Source organism: Bos taurus, chromosome 18 (assembly GCF_002263795.3).
Source record: "Bos taurus isolate L1 Dominette 01449 registration number 42190680 breed Hereford chromosome 18, ARS-UCD2.0, whole genome shotgun sequence".
Taxonomy (NCBI): Eukaryota; Metazoa; Chordata; class Mammalia; order Artiodactyla; family Bovidae; genus Bos; species Bos taurus.
This window is the reverse complement of record NC_037345.1, coordinates 1,859,554-1,876,091: the sequence shown is the minus strand read 5'-3', so window position 1 is coordinate 1,876,091 and position 16,538 is coordinate 1,859,554. Positions and strand designations below refer to the sequence as shown.

The following is a 16,538-nucleotide window of genomic DNA, read 5'->3' as shown; positions in this document are numbered from 1 at the left end:
GCTATGTGTCCTTGAGAAATGTTCTGCATCTGTGGTAACCAGGTATGTGTATTTACCATCACTAAGGATCACATTGCACATAAAATCATTTGTACCTGTTACCAGAGTGTACCAGAGAATTTGGAAACAGGTAAAGAAGATGCCTGTCTAAATCCAAGGCTAACTCCAAAAGAGGGGTTCCAAACACATTCTGTACAGTCACGTGCCTGGAACAAGGGGCAAGTACCTTTAAGGGGACAGCTCTCTACAGACACATGTCGTCCACTTACTACGAACATGCTGGACCAAGTACATCACAGACCATGTGAACTAGAAGAAAGGAAGAAGCCCAGCAAGCCGAGTCTGAGTGGGAAGGACTTACCTTCCAGCTCCTCCACCAAACGAAAAGAAAGCAGACAAAGATGCCACAAAACAAAAAAAAACAAAAACTACAGGCCAATATCACTGATGAACATAGATGCAAAAATCCTTAACAAAATTCTAGCAAACAGAATCCAACAACATATTTAAAAGATCATATATCATGACCAAGTGGGTTTTATCCCAGGGATTCAAGGATTCTTCAATATCTGCAAGTCAGTCAACATCAGATCAGATCAGATCAGTTGCTCAGTCGTGTCCGACTCTGCGACCCCATGAATCACAGCATGCCAGGCTTCCCTGTCCATCACCAACTCCTGGAGTTCACTCAGACTCACATCCATCGAGTCAGTGATGCCATCCAGCCGTCTCATCCTCTGTCGTCCCCTTCTCCTCCTGCCCCCAATCCCTCCCAGCATCAGAGTCTTTTCCAGTGAATCAACTCTTCGCATGAGGTGGCCAAAGTACTGGAGTTTCAGCTTTAGCATCATTCCTTCCAAAGAAATCCCAGGGCTGATCTCCTTCAGAATGGACTGGTTGGATCTCCTTGCAGTCCAAGGGCCACATTAACAAATTGAAAGATAAAAACCATATGATTATCTCAATAGATGCAGAGAAAGCCTTTGACAAAATTCAACATCCATTTATGATAAAAACCCTCCAGAAAGCAGGAATAGAAGGAACATACTTCAACATAATAAAAGCTATATATGACAAACCCACAGCAAACATTATCCACAATGGTGAAAAATTGAAAGCATTTCCCTTAAAGTCAGGAACAAGACAAGGGTGCCCACTCTCACCACTACTATTCAACATAGTTTTGGAAGTTTTGGCCACAGCAATCAGAGCAGAAAAAGAAAAGGAATCCAGATTGGAAAAGAAGAAGTAAAACTCTCACTGTTTGCAGATGACATGATCCTCTACATAGAATACCCTAAAGACTCCACCAGAAAATTTCTAGAGCTAATCAATGAATATAGTAAAGTTGCAGGATATAAAATTAACACAAATCCCTTGCATTCCTATACATGAACAATGAGAAAACAGAGAAATTAAGGAAATGATTCCATTCACCATTGCAATGAAAAGAATAAAATACTTAGGAATATATCTACCTAAAGAAACAAAAGACCTATATATAGAAAACTATAAAACACTGATGAAGGAAATCAAAGAGGACGCAAACAGATGGAGAAATATATCATGATCATGGATTGGAAGAATCAATACAGTGAAAATGAGTATACTACCCAAAGCAATCTATAGATTCAATGCAATCCCTATCAAGCTACCAAGGTATTTTTCACAGAACTAGAACCAATAATTTCACAATTTGTATGGAAATACAAAAAACCTTGAATAGCCAAAGCAATCTTGAGAAAGAAGAATGGAACTGGGGGAATCAACCTGCCTGACTTCAGGCTATACTGCAAAGCTACAGTCATCAAGACAGTATGGTACTGGCACAAAGACAGAAATATAGATCAATGGAACAAAATAGAAACCCCAGAGATAAATCCACGCACCTCTGGACACCTTATCTTTAACAAAGGATATAAGAATATACAATGGAAAAAAGACAATCTCTTTAACAAGTGGTGCTGGGAAAACTGGTCAACCACTTATAAAAGAATGACACTAGAACACTTTCTAACACCATACACAAAAATAAACTCAAAATGGATTAAAGATCTAAACTTAAGACCAGAAACTATAAAACTCCTAGAGGAGAACATAGGCAAAACACTCTCCGACATACATCACAGCAGGATCCTCTATGACCCACCTCGCAGAGTAATGGAAATACAAGCAAAAATAAACAAATGGGACCTAATTAAACTTAAAAGCTTTTGCACAACAAAGGAAACTATAAGCAAGGTGAAAAGACAGCCTTCAGAATGGGAGGAAATAATAGCAAATGAAGCAACTGACAAAGAATTAATCTCAAAAATATACAAGCAACTCCTACAGTTCAATTCCAGAAAAATAAACGACCCAATCAAAAAATGGGCCAAAGAACTAAACAGACATTTCTCCAAAGAATACATACAGATGACTAACAATACATGAAAAGATGCTCAACATCACTCATTTTCAGAGAAATGTAAATCAAAACCACAATGAGGTTCCATTTCACGCTGGTCAGAATGGCTGCTATCCAAAATTCTACAAACAGTAAGTGCTGGAGAGGGTGTGGAGAAAAGGAACCCTCTTACACTGTTGGTGGGAATGCAAACTAGTACAGCCACTATGGAGAACAGTGTGGAGATTCCTTAAAAAACTGGAAACAGAACTGCCATATGACCCAGCAATCCCACTGCTGGGCATACACACCGAGGAAACCAGAATTGAAAGAGACATGTGTACCCCAATGTTCATCACAGCACTATTTATAATAGCCAGGACATGGAAGCAATCTAGATGTCCATCAGCAGACAAATGGATAAGAAGGCTGTAGTACATATACACAATGGAATATTATTCAGCCATTAAAAAGAATACATTTGAATCAGTTCTAATGAGGTGGATGAAACTGGAGCCTATTATACAGAGTGAAGTAAGCCAGAAAGAAAAACACCAATACAGTATACTAACACATATGTATGGAATTTAGAAAGATGGTAACAATAACCCTATATGCAAGACAGTAAAAGAGACACAGATGTATAGAAAAGTCTTTTGGACTCTGGGAGAAGGCAAGGGTGGGATGATTTGAGAGAATAGCATTGAAACATATATATTATCATATGTGAAACCGATTACCAGTCCAGGTTGGATGCATGAGACAGGGTGCTCAGGGCTGGTGCACTGGGATGACCCAGAGGGATGGGATGGGGAGGGAGGTGGGAGGGGGGCTCAGGATGGGGACACGTGTGCACCCATGGCTGATTCATGCCAGTGTATGGCAAAAACCACTACAATATTGTAATTAGCCTCCAATTTAAATAAATTTAAAAAATGAAAAAGTACAGAATAACTGAATAGACATTTCTCCAAAGAAGACAGACAGATGTCCATGAAAAAATGCTCAACACTGCTAATTATTAGAGAAATGCAAATCAAAACTACAGTGAGATACCATCTTACCCATTCAGAATGGTGTTCATTAAAAAGTCTACAAACAATAAATACTGGAGAGAGTGTGGAGAAAGGGACCCCCATACACAGCTGATGTGAATGTAAACTGCTGCAGCCTCTACAAAAAACTGTATGGAGTTTCCTTATAAAACTAAAAATAAGAGTACCCAATGACCTAGCAATCCCACTCCTGGGCATATATCTGAAAAAAATTGTAATTCAAAAAGATATATGCACCCCTATGTTCAGAGCAGACATAATTACAAGAGCAAAGATGTGGAAGCAACCTAAATGTCCATTGACAGGTGAATGGATAAAGTTTATAGTATATGTATACATAATGGAATATATCTCAGTCATAAAAGATAAAATAATACCATCTGCAACAACATGATGGACCTAGAGATTATCATACTAAGTGAAGTAAGATAGGGACAAATAAATACTATATATGACTTACATGTGGAATTAGAAATGATAAAATGAATTATCTATAAAACAAACAGACTCACAGACATAGAAAACAAATATGATTACCAAAGGGGACAATGGGGAGGGAGGGGGAGGAGTAAATTAGGAGTGCAGCATTAACAGTTACATACCACTATGTGTAAAACAGACTTGAAAGAAAAACAATACAAGGATTTACTGTTCAGCATGGGGAAAAAATACTTTTCTCAGTCATGGGCGAGGATGCTCGCTCCCAGATTTACTGTGGAAACATTTTCAGATTACCGCTAACTCAGTCACTTACCTAGAAGCTTTGGCTCATTCTCAGAATAAAACCACATAACTGCCACTGTGCCACAGGAAAGCCTGACAGAGGGGGCTGCAGAGCCCACTCTAGGGATGAAGACCTTCAAGTGGTATCAAACCCTCCCTATGGTGCTGGGAGTCACTGAACAGCCCGAGTTTAGAGCTCACCTGTGACATCTCCACAATAGGTAGCATTTTGTCAACTCTAGGTTACATTCCAGTTCAGTTCAGTGCTGTCACTGAGTCGTGCGACCCTTTGCAACCCCATGCACTGCAGCACACCAGGCCTCCCTGTCCATCACCAACTCCCGGAGCTTATTCAACTCATGTCCACCAAGTTGGTGATGCCATCCAACCATCTCATCCTCTGTCATCCCCTTCTCCTTTTCAATCTTTCCCAGCATCAGGGTCTTTTCTAATGAGTCAGCTCTTCGAATCAGGTGGCCAGAGTATTGGAGTTTCAACTTCAGCATCAGTCCTTCCAGTCAACACTCAGGACTGATCTCCTTTAGGGTGGACTGTTTGGATCTCCTTGCAGTCCAGGGGACTCTCAAGAGTCTTCTCCAACACCACAGTTCAAAAGCATCAATTCTTGGGCACTCAGCTTTCTTTATGGTCCAACATTCACAACCATACATGACTACTGGAAAAACCATAGCTTTGACTAGACAACTTTGTTGGCAAAGTAATGTCTGCTTTTTAATATGCTGTCTAGGTTGGTCATAGCTTTTCTTCCAAGGAGCAAGCATCTTTTAATTTCATGGCTGCAATCACCATCTGCACTGATTTTAGAGCCCAAAAAATAAACTCTGTCACTGTTTCCATCGTTTCCCCATCTATTTACCATGAAGTGATGGGACCAGATGCCATGATCTTAGTTTCCTGAATGTTGGGTTTTAAGCCAACTTTTTCACTCTCCTCTTTGATCAAGAGGCTCTTTAGTTCTTCTTCACTTTCTGCCATAAGGATGGTGTCATCTGCATATCTGAGGTTATTGATATTTCTCCCAGGAATCTTGATTACAGCTTTTGACAAAACATGGTCCATTGAAGAAGGGAATGCAAAACCACTTCAGTATTCTTGCCTTGAGAACCCTGTGAACAGTATGAAAATGGAAAAAGATAGGAAACTGAAAGATTAACTCCTCAAGTCGGTAGGTGCCAATATGCTACTGGAGAACAGTGGAGAAATAACTCCAGAAAGAATGAAGAGACACAGCCAAAGCAAAAACAACACCCAGTTGTGGATGTGACTGGTGATAGAAGTAAAGTCTGATGCTGTAAAGAGAAATATTGCACAGGAACCTGGAATGTTAGGTCCATGAATCAAGGCAAATTGGAAGTGGTCAAACAGGAGATGGCAAGAGTGAATGTCAACATTTTAGGTATCAGTGAACTAAGATGGACTGGAATGGGTGAATTTAACTGAGATGACCATTGTATCTACTACTGTGGACAAGAATCCCTTAGAAGAAATGGAGTAGCCCTCACAGCCAACAAAAGAGTCCGAAATGCAGAATTTGGGTGCAATCTCAAAAACGACAAAATAATCTCTGTTCATTTCCAAGGCAAGCCATTCAATATCATGGTAATCGAAGTCTATGCCCCAACTGGTAATGCTGAAGAAGCTGAAGCTGAATGGTTCTATGAAGACCTACAAGACCTTCTAGAACTAACACCCAAAAGAGATGTCCTTTTCATTATAGGGGACTGGAATGCAAAAGTAGGAAGTCAAGAAACACCTAGAGTAACAGGCAAATTTGGCCTTGGAGTACAGAATGAAGCAGGGCAAAGGCTAATAGAGTTTTGCCAAGAGAACTCACTGGTCATAGCAAACACCCTCTTTCAACAACACAAGAGAAGACTCTACCTACACGTGGGCATCACCAGATGGTCAACACCGAAATCAGATTGATTATAGTCTTTTCAGCCAAAGATGGAGAAGCTCTATACAGTCAGCAAAAACAAGACCAGGAGCTGACTGTGGCTCAGATCATGAACTCCTAATTGCCAAATTCAGACTTAAATTGAAGAAACTAGGGAAAACCACTAGACCATTCAGGTATGACCCAAATCATAATTCCTTACAATTATACAGTGGAAGAGACAAACAGATTCAAGGGATTAGATCTGATAGACAGAGTGCCTGAAGAACTATGGATGGAGGTTTGTGTCATTGTACAGGAGGCAGTGATCAAGGCCATCCCCAAGAAAAACAAATGCAAAAAGGCACAATGGTTGTCTGAGGAGGCCTTACAAAGAGTTGTGAAAAGAAGAGAAGTGAAAGGCAAAGGAGAAAAGGAAAGATATACCCATTTGAATGCAGAGTTCCAAAGAACAGCAAGGAAAGATAAGAAAGCCTTCCTCAGTGATAAATGCAAAGAAATAGAGTAAAACAATAGAATTGGAAAGACTAGAGATCTCTTCAAGAAAATTAGAGTTACAAAGGGAATATTTCATGCAAAGATGGGCACAATCAAGGACAGAAATGGTATGGACCTAACAGAAGCATAAGATATTAAGAAGTTCAGTTCAGTTCAGTTCAGTCAGTCATGTCTGACTCTGCAACCCCATGAATCGCAGCACGCCAGGCCTCCCTGTCCATCACCAACTCCTGGAGTTCACTCAAACTCATGTCCCTCGAGTCGGTGATGCCATCCAGCCATCTCATCCTCTCTCGTCCCTTTCTCCTCCTGCCCCAAATCCCTCCCAGCATCAGAGTCTTTTCCAACGAGTCAACTCTGTATGAGGTGGCCAAAGTACTGGAGTTTCAGCTTTAGCATCAGTCCTTCCAAAGAAATCCCAGGGCTGATCTCCTTCAGAATGGACTGGTTGGATCTCCTTGCAGTCCAAGGGACTCTCAAGAGTTTCTCCAACACCACAGTTCAAAAGCATCAATTCTTTGGCGCTCAGCTTTCTTCACAGTCCAATTCTCACATCCATACATGACCACTGGGAAAACCATAGCCTTGACTAGACGGACCTTTGTTGGCAAAGTAATGTCTCTGCTTTTGAATATGCTATCTAGGTTGGTCATAACTTTCTTCCAAGGAGTAAGTGTGTTTTAATTTCATGGCTGCAGTCACCATCTGCAGTGATTTTGGAGCCCCCAAAAATAAAGTCTGACACTGTTTCCACTGTTACCCCATCTATTTGCCATGAAGTGATGGGACCAGATGCCATGATCTTCGTTTTCTGAGAGGGGGCAAGAATACACAGAAGAACTATACAAAAAAGATCTTCATGACCCAAATAACCACAATGGTGTGATCACGCATCTAGAGCCAGACATCCTGGAATGCGAAGTCAAGTGGGCCTTAGGAAACATCACTACAAACAAAACTAGTGAAGGTGATGGAATTCCAGCTGAGCTATTTCACATCCTAAAAGATGATGCTATGAAAGTGCTGCACTCCATATGTCAGCAAATTTGGAAAACTCAGCACTGGCCACAGGACTGGAAAAGGTCAGTTTTCATTTCAATCCTAAAGAAAGGCAATGCCAAAAAATGCTCAAACTACCGCACAATTGCACTCATCTCACACGCTAGCAAAGTAATGCTCAAAATTCTCCAAGCCAGGCTTCAACAATACATGAACCATGAACTTCCAGATGTTCAAGCTGATTTTAGAAAAAGCAGAGGAACCAGAGATCAAATTGCAAACATCCGCTGGATCATCGAAAAAGCAAGAGAGTTCCAGAAAAACATCTGCTTTATTGACTACACCAATGCCTGCATGGATCAGAACGAACTGTGGAAAATTTTTCAAGAGATGGGAATACCAGACCACCTTACCTGCTTCCTGAGAAATCTGTATGCAGGTCAAGAAGAAACAGTTAGAACTGGACATGGAACAACAGGCTGGTTCCTAACGGAAAGGAGTACGTCAAGGCTGTATATTGTCACCCTGTTTATTTAACTTATATGCAGAGTACATCATGTGAAATGCTGGACTGGATGAAGCAGAAGCTGGAATCAAGGTTGACGGGAGGTTATATTCCAAACATATACAGTTCAGACCTCTGTCTGGGACTACAGTTAGCTTGCAAACAAAGAAGCAAATGGTATGCCCACTTTGGCCATCTTTTCATAAAGAGACATTCAAGTCAAGTTAGAACGGGGTCCACCGCCCTGTAACATGCTCCAGAAAAGAAGTGAAAGGACTCTTCTGGGCGCAGTCTGTCCTCAGCAGAAAGCCTTCTTGACAGAGGACGGAACAGGGGCGAGGAGACAAGAGTGGAAACAAAGTGCAGTCCTCACTTGGCGTGCTGCTCGGCAGCGGGGTCTCCCAGGGGCGAGTCAGAAGGTAGAAGTGTTCGCAGGCGTGTAACGGGATGCTAACCGGCTCCTCGCTGCACAGACCCAGCTCGTATGCCCACTACAGACACACAGAGGGATGGGTGGGTGGAGAGGAACAGAAAGACGCATGAGCAAGGGCAGCCTCTTGAGACAAGTGTCATTTCGAGCAGCTCCTGGGCGCTCCCGCTCCCACGTCAGCTGTGGGAAGCTGACTCCCAGCTTTAGTTCCTATCATTTTTGGAGGGGAGCAACTCTGTACTGGGTGAGCCACGGAATCTGCTTTCTGAGCAGAGAAGACAGAGCCACCAGCTCGGAAGAGGAGCCGTGGGGAGACAGGCCCTGCAAACCCCAAACACCAACCACGAAGACCTCCACGTGGTGGCAAGTACTCCTGGATGCCCCTAAGACCGTGGAGGGGGGGCAAGGGACAGTCTGCCTTCAGAGCTGCAGGGTTTAGGGTCCTGACATGGAACCCACGCTCCCGACAAAGGGGCACCCCAACGCTCGTCTGCTGGGTGGCGGGATGACACGAGCCACCACACAGCCCAGAGCAGGGACCGAGCGCTGTCTGCACTCACTGTCCGGGCCTCCCTGAGCAGGGCTGCCCCTTGGCCGGGGAGGAGGGGGATGGCGCCTGGCTTCCACGCGAGGGGCGAGGGCAGGCTTCTCGTTTGGAGGAGGGGATTCCGAGTTCTCCCGGCCACAGAAGAAACAGTGAGCCCCGCTTGGTCCATCAGAAAACTGGCCTTATCTCTGTACCCCAAAATCCTGGAGACAAAGTTAAATAAGAAAGTCAGTGACCCAGTCTTGTCACTAACCTACCTGACCAGCACAGTTGACAAAGTACTGGCACTGGATCTGTCCTTTATCTGTCTCCACGCCCACGACTTGACCTCTTTTGACCATGACATGAAGAATACTTGTCCGGCTGTTTTTCAGAGGGACAGTAGTCCTGATGCAAGATCTTATTTCCCTGTCTAGGGACTGACCCTTGCTGGTCCACCAAGGGCTGGAGGCTAGACGCAAAGTTCCCTTCTTCTTACCCCATTTGAAAGCAGAAATTTTCAAGGAGGCAAAAACTGCAAAACAAGTATGAAGTTTACTATCAGAGAGACAGCACAATATATGGGGGAGCACAGAGAGAAATAGTTTATGTCAGAAGCAGGGCAGAAATACACACGAGACGACTGTGGACGGGCCTCCAGGATGCGTAGCACTTGCATCTGTTCCTTCACACAGCTGGTCCTAGGACCCTGCCCAAGATGTGAGCACAGCTATTTCTAAGATGACCCCGCCACAGAGGACTGTGGTGCAGCTCCACCCTTATTATGGGGTGTACCCCTCCCTTTTGGACCCTCAAGAAGCCTTCCTGTGCATGTACAGATAGGGAAGTCTTTCTTGACCTCAAGAAAGGGACCTTATCTCTACTTTAGCAGAGCTCAGCTTTTGACACTAGTTCTGTCCTTGGAGTGTCTGAGTGAGAACAAAGGATGAATTTTACTCCATTTGTCAAACACCAGCTGTCTAGCCCAGAGGCTCATCTGTTTCCCACCTCACAGTCACAGATCTGAACTGAGACCCATTTCTGTCTAAATGGGCCTTCCCCAAGACTAAAAAGACCAGGCCAACTGAACAAACCAAGTGAAGTACATAATGAAACTTCAGGGATCGTGGGACTCCCCTGGCGGTCCGGTGGTTCGGGTCCACGCTGCCACTGCAGGGGCCGGGGTTCCGTCCCTGGCTGGGCATCGAAGGCGCACAAGGGGCATGGCGCAGCCAAACCAACACCCAGGGTCATAACAGGGGCAGGAGAGGCAGTGCCCACCCAGGATCATAACAGGGGCAGGAGAGGCAGTGCCGCAGGGCCTCCCCAGTCCTGATCGACCCACACCACGCAGCAGCTCATCCGGAGCAGACACCAGGGCGGATGAGCCTTCCCCTCGTTCACTCCAACGCGGGACACGACCGCAGCTGCGCATTAAATCCCCGAGGCATGTGCCAGCCTTGGAGCGTCTCAAGTCCTGTGGAGGGAAAAAGGCCCTTACACCTAAAATGCTCTAAGCAGGACCGAAGGCAAGAAACGCGTGGCCCTGAGGGAAACCGTGCTGACAGGTACCGCGCTGAGACAAAAACTCAGAGCCGCGAGCCAGAGTTCCACGCAGAGGCTGGCTGGTGCCCCTGCCGCCGCTGAGCCGCTCTCCTGAGGCCGCCCCTCTCCTCACCCCGCGCCCACTCACCGCTCTGGGAGGCGGCACTGGCCAGGGCGAGCGCCACGTCGGCGGAGGACACCACTGCGTCCTCGGGGACGTGCATGGCCCCCACCAGGTCGTGCACGTTGAGCAGAGGGTGCAGCTCGGCCACTTTCTTGGGGGAGATGATCTCGCAGGGGATGCCTATGACACTGGCACAGAACACAGGGGCACAATGACATTCCCCGGCCTCCGCAGAGGTCAGTTGACAGGAAGTCGGGACGGGCTCAGCCTCATAAGTACTTCAGCCTCGAGTTGATGCGCTTCAGGGAGATGAGCCGGTCCTGAGTTTGGGCCAGAAAGATGGAGCCCGTCCTAGTGTAACCTGGAAGGAGAAGCAGCCCAAACTCAGACAGACCGGGCCACCTGCGGGGGCACAGTGGGAGCCCGCCAGACTCAGGCGGGCCACCCTCGGGGAGTCCTGGACTGCCACCACCCAGACGGGCTCAGCTCACAGCTCTGTGGGGGAAGGAACTGCGACCCCTCCCTCCTTCACCACTTTGGGTAACCAGGCCCTTTCTCCTCGGTCCTTGGCGGGGACTAACCGTGGTGATGGCCGCTTCCAGCACAGCCGCAGGCCTGTGACCTGCGCTCAGCCGGTCTGGCCTCCTGGAACAGGGGCTTGAGCCAGGAGAGAAGGCGGAGGTCCCTCTTCTCATCTCAGGAGCAGCAGCATCCCGGCCAGCCCACCCCCCTTCCAGCTGAGGGCCTGGGTCCTCACCACCCAGCTCCACCCTGCCTCCAGCTGGCAGCCGCCTCCCACTCCACAGGCCCTAGTGGCCTTCCAGAAGCTCCTTGTTGCCCAGCTTAGCCCTGGGCGATTCCTGCTGTTTGCAGTCAACGTACTGGATGTGACCACTACGACCCCTGAGTCAATGACAATCCTGAGTGCAATGTCTTATCAGTTCTCATGAAGAAAAGCTTGAATCAGTCAGATGTCTTTTTAAAAGGAAAGAGTCACGATAATTTAAGTATTTTCTTATTCCTTTGAAATCATCAGATAAATATGGCCTTTGCTGACATGACAAGATTGTTAACTTTGGAGAACTGAAATTTCAGAGCCTGTTTTTTATAAGTGGTAGATGTATCCTCAATATATTTACACCTTTGCTCAATCTTACAATACACAGAAAGCAGAAATGTTCATACCCCTGTGAAAAATAAACTTGCTAATTACAGTCAATGTTTGTCCCATTTCCTTTTGTCTTTGACTGAAGGTAGAGTCAAAACCTTAAGAAGGTTTTGGTATGGTCAGAAGTCCCTGGGTTTGTTCTTTTTTCCCTCTACAGTAAAGCTGTTATTCATCTGAAATGCAAGTAGGTTATTTCTGGTAGTGTTCCATGTAGGCTCCCCACAACCCTGATGGTTCTGAGTATGCAGCGTGTTCATATCATTCTAAAAGTCAAAACTACACAAAGTCAAGCCAGAAATATCAATCCCCTCACGCCCCAACCCTGCACCCCATTTCCCACTTTGGGAGGTAACCAACCTCAGTACTTGTGCTTTGGCCTTCCAATATTTCTTTTTTTGCAAAAATAACTATACATTTGCATATTTTCTTATTTCTTCTTAGCTCTTACACAAATGTAGCACATTTTATAATACTTTTTAGCACCTTCTTTTTCTCATATAACAACGTATCCCAGAGATTACTTCAGAGCAGTTCACAGACATCTTCCTCCTTCTTTTCACATCTACCTAATAGTCCTTGGTGTAGCTGCTCCACTTTATCAAAATCATATCAGTTCAGTTCAGTCACTCAGTCGTGCCCAACTCTTTTCAACCCCATGAACTGCAGCATGCCAGGCCTCCCTGTCCATCACCAACTTCGGGAGTTTACTCAAATTCATGTCCATTGAGTCAGCGATGCCATCCAACCATCTCATCCTCTGTCGACCCTTCTCCTCCTGCCTTCAAACTTTCCCAGCATCAGGGTCTTTTCAAATGAGTCAGTTCTTCACATCAGGTGGCCAAAGTATTGGAGTTTCAGCTTCAGCATCAGTCCTTCCAATGGACATTCAGGACTGATTTCCTTTGGATTGACTGGTTGGATCTCCTTGCAGTCCAAGGGACTCTCAAGAGTCTCCAACATCACACTTCAAAAGCATCAATTCTTCACTGCTCAGCTTTCTCTATAGTCCAACTCTCACATCCATACATGACCACTGGAAAAACTGTAGCTTTGACTAGATTGACCTTTGTCACCAAAGTAATGTCTCTGCTTTTTAATACGCTGTCTAGGTTGGTCATAGCTTTTCTTCCAAGGAGCAAGCATCTTTTAATTTCATGGCTACAGTTACCATCTGCAGTGATTTTGGAGCCCCCAAAAATAAAATCTGTCACTGTTTCCATCATTTCCCCATCTATTTGCCATGAAGTGATGGGACCAGATGCCATGATCTTCGTTTTCTGAATGTTGAGCTTTAAGCCAACTTTTTCACTCTCCTCTTTAACTTTTATCAAGAGGTTCTTTAGTTCCTCTTCACTTTCTGCCATAAGGGTGGTGTCATCTGCATATCTGAAGTTATTGATATTTCTCCTGGCAATCTTGATTCCAGTTTGTGCGTCATCCAGCCCAGCGTTTCTCATGATGTGCTCTGCATAGAAGTTAAATAAGCAGGGTGACAATATACAGCCTTGGTGTACTCCTTTCCCAATTTGGAACCAGTTTGTTGTTCTATGTCCAGTTCCAACTGTTGCTTCCTAACCTGCATACAGATTTCTCATAAGGCAGGTCAGGTGGTCCCATATTCTGGGGATTCAAACCAGGTCTCCCGCATGGCAAGCAGATGCTTCACCCTCTGAGCCACCAGGGAAAGCTCCCCAGTAACGTATGGGTATCATTTAAATGCAATCTTACAGTTGCATTAAATAGTGTTACAATAAGTAATCTTGTACGTGTATATTTTTATAGAAGACATTCTTAAATGGAAAAAAACAAGGTATATAATAAACATAATAAGATGCTTAATACCATCTCAGTTTTGGTTAGAAGAAAAAGTATACCTGCATACACATATAAACTAACTTTTGGTGAGTATTCAGTGGGGAGATTCACTTTTTATGTTTCTGTATTGTTCACATTTATTATAATGAGTATATAACTTATTACATATGTTTTAAACTTTTAAGAAGTTCCATATAACCCAAAGTAATTTTTTAAAATTGATATATTGGTAAAAATTGATATATTGGTAAATTGGCTTAATCTACCTCCATCTAGATTTATCATCTGTAAAAAAATGATCCTTCCTTATTAGAGGATCAATATGTGGAAGACTTTCAAAAGGTTATTAAAACTTTTAGATTATCACATTCCATCACTTAAAAAAAGTTGTATCAAGTAGAAAAAAGCACTTTAGACACTAATTTTGCATACTGAGGACTCTTGAAGTGACCCAGCAACTCCAGGTAGAAAGCAGTTAACAGCTCATGTGAATGAACTATTTTCAGACAATTAGCTTATTATATGTTATCATTAAATCTAGGCTGCACAGATGTCATTTATTTAATGTCTCAAGCAGTCTCCTGAACGACCGCGGTCATGGGAGTGCACACCCGTCCATCCTGTGGACAGCAGACTCCTCCGTCAGGGAGGCCCCCGCGTCGTGTCTCACTGCGGCCCTGGTGGGCGGCACTGGGGTGACACACTGGGGGTGCCCTTGCTCTCGGCTGCCTGCCTTCCTCACTGCCCCACAGGCACCACGGAGATCAGGCCCAACAGGGGGTTCCGGACGGTGACCCAGAACAAAGGTAGACTCAGTGATCTTCCAGAAAAGAAGCCTGCAGCCCCCATCCCTCTGGACTCTAACAGCGGAGGAGTGCCAGGCGCAGCAAAGCACGAGTCACTGAACCAAGGGGCCAGGAGTCAGCAGTGCCCGCTCCGGGCACTTCTGACCCAAACCCTGGTTAATGCCTGATTCAAGGACCTTGTCATTAAATTAAATCCAACCAAAAAGGACTATTTCCCAGCCACCCTGCCTATAGCAGGCCCTGTCCCTTGTAAAAGCCAGAAACAGCACAGCAGTAGGAACTACATTCTCTATATTCACTCAAGAGCCTCTGCCTCTCGGAGGACACCTGGCCAAGGCAACACCAAAACCCGACTCAGGCTCACACAGCGGCAGGATCCAGGGTGAGGCCAGCCGGGTGTCGAGGCACACTGCATCCGAGGGGCACGCCGGGTCTGTGGGGCACGCCGGGTCTGTGGGGCACACTGTGTCTGAGGCACACGCCAGGTCCAAGAGGCACACCTGATCCATGGGGCATGCCACGTCCGTGGGGCACGCCGGGTCCGTGGGGCACACTGGATGTTGGGGCGTGGTGCGTCTGAGGGGCACACCGGGTCCATGGGGCACGCCACATCCATCGGGCATGCGTGTCCATCGAGCACACTGCATCCAAGGCGCACGCCCGATCCGAGGGGCACGCCCGGTCCGAGGGGCACGCCGGGTCCGAGGGGCACGCCGGGTACGTGGGGCACACACTCAGCCACGTGCCAGCACGCGGTCAGGCCGGGGCCACGCAGGCCTCACCGGGGCCCCAGGCCAGCCACGCACCCGAGAGCACAGCACGCCCGTCTCCTTCCCCACTTCGTTGCTCTCTTGGCATCTCCTTGATACATTGCCAGGCAAACAGGCTAGTGTTTTACAAACACTCGTCTCTAGACATTTCATCTTAATCGGCACTTCACAAATAAGGTTATGCTTCCTAGAAGTATGAATTATATGAAATAAAAAAGTTGCAAAGCCTTACTTTGAAATCAAAATTTCATAGAAGTCAATTTTCATTCCACTGCCGCAGACGACCACCTGAGCTGGGCAGGCAGGGCCACAGGCGGCACCACGGCCGCTGACGCGCTGCCTCTGGCCGGGGACCCCTTCTGCCATCCTCGGTGGCTTCCCGGTCCTCAGACCACCGCCAGCAACCGGGGCAGCATCACATCTGTCAGCGACGGGGGCCGTGCTCTCGCTCAGCCACGCAGCAGATCCCAGGAATTCACACTAGACAGAGGAAACCAAGTGCGTCATTACACTACACTCAGAGCACAGGATTAACGAGAAAAGGCTGAAACCCAGAACGCTAATTGTTCACTCAGCAAATGTTTCAGGACTTACTGAGTTCCAGACACGCTGCCAGGTGTAACAGCGGGGAGGACAAACAAGGAGGTCCTGCCTTTACACAACTTACATCTGAGACAGACAGACAAGCAGCCAATATACGAACAAAATAAGCAACAGAGCTAACAGGACAGGGTCACTGGGGGCAGCCTCAAAATACGGTGGTCAGAGAGGAGACATTTGAAAAGACCTGAATGACAAAGAACCAGATATGTGAAGTTGGAAAGAAGCAGTGAGTGCAAAGGCCTGGAGAGACAGAGCTTGAGGAGTCAGCACAGAAGAGGGGACAGTGTGTGCACAGCACGTGAGAGGGGGGCCACCTGAGGCCACGCTGGAGGGGCAGGGACCAACCACACGGGGCTCCAGGATCCCCAGAAGAGGCCGCGCTCGAGGGGCAGAGACCAACCACACGGGGGCTCCAGGATCCCCAGAAGAGGCCGCGCTCGAGGGGCAGAGACCAACCACACGGGGGCTCCAGGATCCCCAGAAGAGGCCGCGCTCGAGGGGCAGAGACCAACCACACGGGGGCTCCAGGATCCCCAGAAGAGGCCGCGCTCGAGGGGCAGAGACCAACCACACGGGGCTCCAGGATCCCCAAGAGAGGCCGCGCTGGAGGGGCAGAGACCAACGACGCGGGGGCTCCAGGATCCCCGCGAGCAGCAGGGCTTACTCT

At 46.5% G+C, this 16,538-nt stretch overlaps 1 long non-coding RNA gene across 1 annotated transcript; it reads right to left on the bottom strand.

Moving 5' to 3' along the window:
* Positions 1 to 9,870: 9,870 nt before the first annotated feature.
* On the bottom strand, positions 9,871 to 12,191 carry LOC132342770 (uncharacterized). The gene is made up of 3 exons (XR_009491257.1): positions 10,989 to 12,191; positions 10,734 to 10,897; positions 9,871 to 10,517 (listed from the first exon to the last, which is right to left on the bottom strand). It is a non-coding gene; the product is annotated as an uncharacterized lncRNA (long non-coding RNA).
* Between the last annotated feature and the right edge of the window lie 4,347 nt (positions 12,192 to 16,538).